The sequence below is a fragment of the Anarrhichthys ocellatus genome, unplaced genomic scaffold (genome assembly GCF_004355925.1).
Source record: "Anarrhichthys ocellatus isolate YVR2014 unplaced genomic scaffold, GSC_Weel_1.0 scaffold2772, whole genome shotgun sequence".
NCBI classification, from domain to species: Eukaryota; Metazoa; Chordata; class Actinopteri; order Perciformes; family Anarhichadidae; genus Anarrhichthys; species Anarrhichthys ocellatus.
In genome coordinates, this window is record NW_022282746.1 from 1 (window position 1) to 6,640 (window position 6,640).

General features: G+C 42.6%; 1 long non-coding RNA gene across 1 annotated transcript; it reads left to right on the top strand.

Annotated features, from left to right (window-relative positions):
* The first annotated feature begins 6 nt into the window (after nt 1–6).
* On the top strand, nt 7–6,252 carry LOC116378545 (uncharacterized). Its single transcript, XR_004212308.1, has 2 exons — nt 7–3,110; nt 3,262–6,252. It is a non-coding gene; the product is annotated as an uncharacterized LOC116378545 (long non-coding RNA).
* Nucleotides 6,253–6,640: the final 388 nt, after the last annotated feature.

A 6,640-nucleotide genomic window follows, 5' to 3' on the forward strand; every position in this document is an offset into this window, starting at 1 on the left:
CAGAGGTGGCAACATGAAAGAGGTGTCCAGAGGTGGCAACATGAAACGGGAGTCCAGAGGTGACAACATGAAACGGGAGTCCAGAGGTGACAACATGAAACGGGTGTCCAGAGGTGACAACATGAAACGGGTGTCCAGAGGTGACAACATGAAACGGGAGTCCAGAGGTGACAACATGAAACGGGAGTCTAGAGGAGTCCAGAGGAGGGATGCTGCAGTTACATGGTGACCGTGACCCCCACGGTCACAATGATTTTTCATTCTTAACAGCGGATCACTAATTGATCAAAGTGATCAATCTGCTTTATTTTGTTTCATTAACATTGTGACCAGCAGTTTGCTTTCGATGCTATAAATAAACCCTATAATTCATGTTTATGTCGAGGGCGCAGTAAATACCTTGGCCACAAGAGGATATCAAACAACATTAAGACAGAGAAAGAACCTGGATCAGTACACTTCTTCTTAGGAGTGGGTTTGATGAGGTGGATTGGGTTGTTCTATATCATCCAGACGTTCAGGAGAGTAGAGATGGAGTCATTGCACTGGCATGTATAACTGAGTATCATCTGCGTGACAAGGTCAAGAGATTTTGTGTTCAAATATTGCGAAGTGGAAAAAGCTGCTGCTACTCGATAAATGATCAGTGCAAAATATTTAGTACGCAATGTCAAACTTCTTGATCTTCTTCAGTTTAGCTGTGTTCTGTTATTTGAGGTAACAGACGATGAAAGCAGACTCGGATATAGAACGATTGAGGTCTGTGAGCTTCAGAGTCTAAGAAGAAGAAAACACTATTGTGTCCAATGATACATCAGGTGTAGATTCACAGGTGGATTCTGACGTGTGTTTTTGGAGCGTGCCATGAGAAGTGTGTTTTAGAATGAAGATAAAGCTCAACAGCAGGTTGAGACAATGTGAATACACCAGAACAAGAAAACACAAGGCTGTGCCTTTTTTCTTCTTCTGGTGAAACGGAAAGAATCCAACATTGTGGTTGGGCAGGCTGCTCCGGGTCTCTGCTGTTGGCTGAGTGCTGCTTAATAAAGCCCTAAGCTCTGGACATGACAGCAAATTGGAGAGTTCGACACAGAATAGACTCGCGATTTGCTGGAATGACTTGAATTTGTTCTCCGCAGTCCAGACAGAGAATGTAGATTCCACCCTGGAACATGACTGTGGAACATGTCGTTCGTGTGTTTCCTCAGTGTGCTGGGAGACGTTGGACCGTATGGGTCTGAGACGAGCCGTAGTCACAGCTGCGGAGATGAGCCTTGTGCACAAGTAGCAGGACTGGAATCTTTAATCAATAGACCTAAAAAACGAGGCTCTGTTTCTCGTGTTTGTGATGGATTCTGATTCCCATTCGACCATCACAGACAGTATTCAGTATTCAGAGGGCATTTTTGATCCTGTGTTGGAATGTGAGATCTCGTGTGAAGCTAGCCTCCGTCTCATCCCGCCCCGCTTCCTCTGGGGAAGGGAAACGTTGCTTCCAGCTCTGGAGAGTGGGAGGTTTTCTCTAATTGACTCCAGATGTGACAACAGCAGCAGCAGCGGGAGCTAGAACCAGAACAAATGGAAAACACGTCGCTGTTCAAACACTACCTCAGCATTAGAAAACACCGATGGACACCAATACTGCCAGGGCAGAGGGCGACCAGGTGGTAATACTTTAGGTAACAATGTTGTCCCTCGTGCAGGAAACCATACAAGAATACATTTCCTCTCTTCTACAAGTGGTCCACAACAATCTTACCAAGATAAGAAACAGTCCACAAACTGTCCATCGCAAGGAAACAAGTTTGAAATGTAATGAACAGAGTAATTCTAACAATTAGATTATCAAATAAATGAAATACCATTGGTCCATTGATCCCTTTCTCACTATAAAGAAACCTTCTGAACGGGTGCCATACTGCTGCCATCACGTCTTTCATGTCTTTGTTTCACTTCGTCTATCAGAACCTGTTAGTGTGGGGAGGCAGCGGTGGCTCTGCTGGCTGTCTGCTGCCCTCTGCTGGACCGGCTGCCTTCCTTCTCCTCTCTACACAGGCCTGTAACCACAGTGTGGAACCAGCCATCAAGTTCAGCAAATGTACTTTCATTGTCACTATTTTATTTCGAGGTCAGAGTGTGCACTACTGTCATGCTTTCTTTCTGTCATTCCATCTGTAATTTAACAATTTTTCATTTTCTTTTTCTGTCTTCGTGGCACGTTCTAATGTCCTCTTTCTGCACTCAGGCAGCGAGGTAGACTTGATACTGTCAATGCTATTATAATGACAGCCTCAGCGCTTCTTTCTGATGATATTATGAGAAAAAAAGACAAATAATGAAGAAAAGAATCAACATTGCTTATTATTGTTGAATGTAAACAAAGTCTTTTTTGAGCAGCGATACAAAAAGCTCCAAAATCCTTAAAGTCCAGTCACAGCTACACAATGAGCTGAGCCATTAGCTTTCATTGATAGCCTGCTCTCCTGACATCACTCACGTTACCTGCAGTGGACCAGGATGGACGGCTGCTCCCCACACAGTAGAAACTGATCATTTGTGCAGATTGATATTCAGCTTCAGTTTAAAGTGTGTGTGTGTGTGTGTGTGTGTGTGTCAGAGTAAAGCATGACTTGAGACGCTAAAATTGTACCGATAGCTGAACCGTTAACTCCGGACCTCAATACTCGGGTTTTACTCATTTAGAAGGGGGCTACGGGGGGGCATCCCTACCCTCCATTCAAGTCTCAAAGAAAAACCCTGCATCCCTGATAGTGAGCCCTTTATTATCTCCACCAATCACACTCCCAGGTCAAGGTCCAGGAGCAGGGACATGGAACAGAACCGTTGCTTCAACCTGTACGTTTGTGAGACGTGTTCATCCTTACAGGTTCAGTTATTCACACATGGCGTCTGAAACACTGAGTCTGTGTTTCAGTGAGTGCTGATGTGTGTGTGTGTGTGTGTGTGTGTGTTTTTCAGACTATTATGACCCAGAGGAGAGGACTGACGAAGAGGCCGAGGCGATCTTCTCTGAAGACGAGGCCGTCACTCAGAAAGGACTGAGACGATCGCAGAGTGTCAAGATCATACGATCCAGAGTCCGCAGAGACGTAAGTGTTCCGGTCCACACGCTGGAGGCTGTGTGTTCAGATAAACACAGGACACGAGTACAACAAGAGGGTTGTTTTACATACGGTATATATAATGGAACATAAACTCAGGTGTACGGACACGTTCATAACTGTGTTATTTTGTCTCCAGGCTCGTTACGGATCCCTGAAGATTAAAAGCAAGAAGAGACCAGCGCTGAGCTCTGTGAACTACGGAGTGTGAAGGGAATACAGCAGACACACACACACACACACACACACCCTCACACCTCGCAGACCAGCGTGCTGATTGGTGGATGGTATTCCAGCTCTTCTCCGTCTGACTTCTCACTCTGCTGAGCTCTGTTATCTCTCTGATGATGAGCTTCTGACATATTTATTACTTAATTCATCCAAAACTGGTGATGCCACCAGAACCTACTCTCTGGGAGCTTTAGATGTTTTTCTTTGGGTTTGATGGCGTACATTCCTGCATGGACTAGTATGTATGTCATTTGTTGTTCGTTAGAATTGTAGTCGTGACGTGATATGCGTGCAGTCTTTTAGATTGTTGAGGCTTTCTGTTTCATTTCGTGCAAGCTTTGTGTTCTTACTTTCTAATAAGTCATTGTTTTATGAAGAGTTCATGAACACTCTAACTAATCACTCTAATTAAACATTCTTTAATGGCTTAAAGAATAGTTCAATCATTTACCTTTGGGGATCCTTTGGGCTTGTCCAAAGGTTGCTTTGTAGCTCTTTTATTTGTCAGTGAGACCCAAACAGAATAACATTTACACCTGTTGATTATTATATCGTGTCATTTACATTTTGGCCACTTGGGGGCAGCACAACAAGCTGAAATGACCCTTTTTTATAAAGTTGTTGCGGCGAACGTGTTGGCAAACAGTTGCTTATTTCACGTCCTGCAGACACCAAATATGTCCAATACTGAACCTCCTTTAAGCTCACAGGAATTCACAAGAAAATAAAGTACAGCCTTGTTCAGTTCAGTACACTCTGGGGTTGCTGCTACAGCCTCACCAGGTCCAACAGTGACCTCCGGTGGCTGGGGATGTCACTGAAACTGACACTTAGGTACCAAGACCATGCCAAAATTTCGGAAAACGTGACTGGACCTTTTTTTTTTTTTTTTCAGTACCGCAGGCACCGTTAGCTCGAGGCTAACAGCGGACGCAGTAAACTCACTATCGACACACCCTATTTTCTCCCTGATAACACTACGTGAACAACAAATCCATCTTGGTACCAACAGGAAGAGAGCTAGCTAACGTTAGCGGTTAGCAGCAGTCCTGCAGAGTTAACTGCTTTCAAGCTCTACTCAGTAAAAATTAGTATTTGGCGAATATCGTGGTGTTAAAATGTGATCTTGTAAGATGTGTTTTTTGGAGAGAAAATTGATTAAACCCAGTTGTTTGACAGAGATGTCTGCTCAGCAATATGAAACCGATATTAGAGAGGGAATTATGAGCTTTAACATCCTATCACTAGCTCCAAGTGTTTATTTTTTACCATGGTATCAAATTGGGTACCGAGAATCTCACACAGAATTTCACTGGTATTGGTATCGACTGCCACATTGCGTCAATGCTAACGGTGGCAAATGTTAGCAAGCTGCAGGGCTCTGGGTTTGAACTGCCACCCTCGGCTGTGCGGAGTGATCTTCTTTCATTGGGCCCACAGCTGCACCACCTTCTACTGCAGACGTTAGCCACTAGCTGCTGAGCAAAGTTTATATTGGACTTTATATCGCTTTCTTCTTTACTGAAAACATGATGAAGAGATTTTTAAAAACCTCACAATCCAAAAGTAGTTTAGATGAATGGCTCATTAGCTGCTTCAAACCCCTTTATATGGAGGGCTCTATTAAACGTTGCTTCTGCTGCCTTGCATGTATTTTATCTACAAGGAGCTTATTCCTAGTTAGTGTAGAAGTCCATTAACTTCTGTATGTGCTAGAGACCTTTACTGTGAGACACATGCAACATTCCCCGTCCCGGGGGAGGGGAGGCTCTGACATGAACTTTAGGAGGCGGATGAATCCGACACTGGACCACCAGCAGATGAACACTATCCTCGATGCTGTCAGAGGAGGAGGAACCAAAGGGAAGAGAGAACCAAATGAATGGAACACAGTGACTACCAAGTTTCTCTGTGCAGACTCGCAGCCTTTATAAAGGCCCAGAACTCCCGCTCACTATTAACGGCCGTTTCCTGTTTCCTTCCTTTTTACGCCTGTATTTTTATGGCTGTGTCCCGATCACACGCCTGGTTGTAAATTTCTTGCTGTGTTTTTTTTTTTGTATCAGTGAAGATTAGTTTTAGCTATTTAAATTGTATTTTTTGTGTGTGTGTGTGTGTGTTACGTTTGAATCAAAATTAGTCTTTTATGTTAACCACCTCTTTTTACACATTTACCTCCCAAATCTTTAGTTTTGTTATCAATGCTGTTGCTTGTCATCTCATGATTTATTGTACTTTGATCACTCTAGATGATGGATGCTAATACTAACGGCGCTCTCGTGACATTTAGTGTGGCTCGTTTTTGTCTGCTGTAAATGACTTCCTGACGTAGCAGTACTCTTGGAGACCTTGAAGCCGATACAGAAGAGTAACAAGTTCAAGGAAAAAGTGCTTCCATGAGTATGAAGCTCTCCAACATCTACAGGAGATTTTGAAGCCACGTGTTGATCGCAAATTATCATTTCTGCACAGCTGTGAGGTTAAGTGCAACATATCTGACCGTACACACACTGCACATGTGTGCTCCCAGTGTAGTAATATAAATCTAATGAATAAATCATATAAACGTGTCCGTGGCTGCTTTACATATTGTTGTACCATGCTGGCATGGTAAGAATGGGTTAATAACTGAGTATACACAGTACATATCTTTAGACAGCACATCATCAAAGCATGACATGGTCTGAGATCCTGAAGCAGAGCTTTCACCCATAACAAGCCAAACTTCCTCATGTCACGATGCCCTTTAATGCTCATAACTGAATATTGATACCAAAGCTTCACGTACTCACCCGGAACATGTGTGGCTGGATGTTTTTTTATTATCCGTGTGGGTAAAATGTCTGGTGTGTGGACTGTAAATGCAATACAATGAATAAAAAAAACATTTTTGTTGTGATGTTTTGTCTGTTCCTATCATTTATTTCAGTTATTTAAAGGATAATCTATACATATCATTTTACACATGATATTCTCATTATTTTGGTTGTTGCTCAAAAAATCTATTAATTCATTTATATAGCACTTTTCAAAACAGTTAGTGCTTTACAGTAAATAAACAAAAATGCATGATAGTACACAGCATGAAAATATACACTTTATGCTGTATTTCCTTCCTTTTATTTGCCGGTTTGTACTCTTTTTTTTTTTTTTTTTTTTTTAATCGGCTTTGTTCTTAAAGCTCTGTGTGCTTTTACCTGCCGCCCTCTTCTCTGCATTAGGAACCACGTTCTGACCTCACTGGTGATGACATAATAATAATACCAAAAAAGTATGCTGCAGCAATG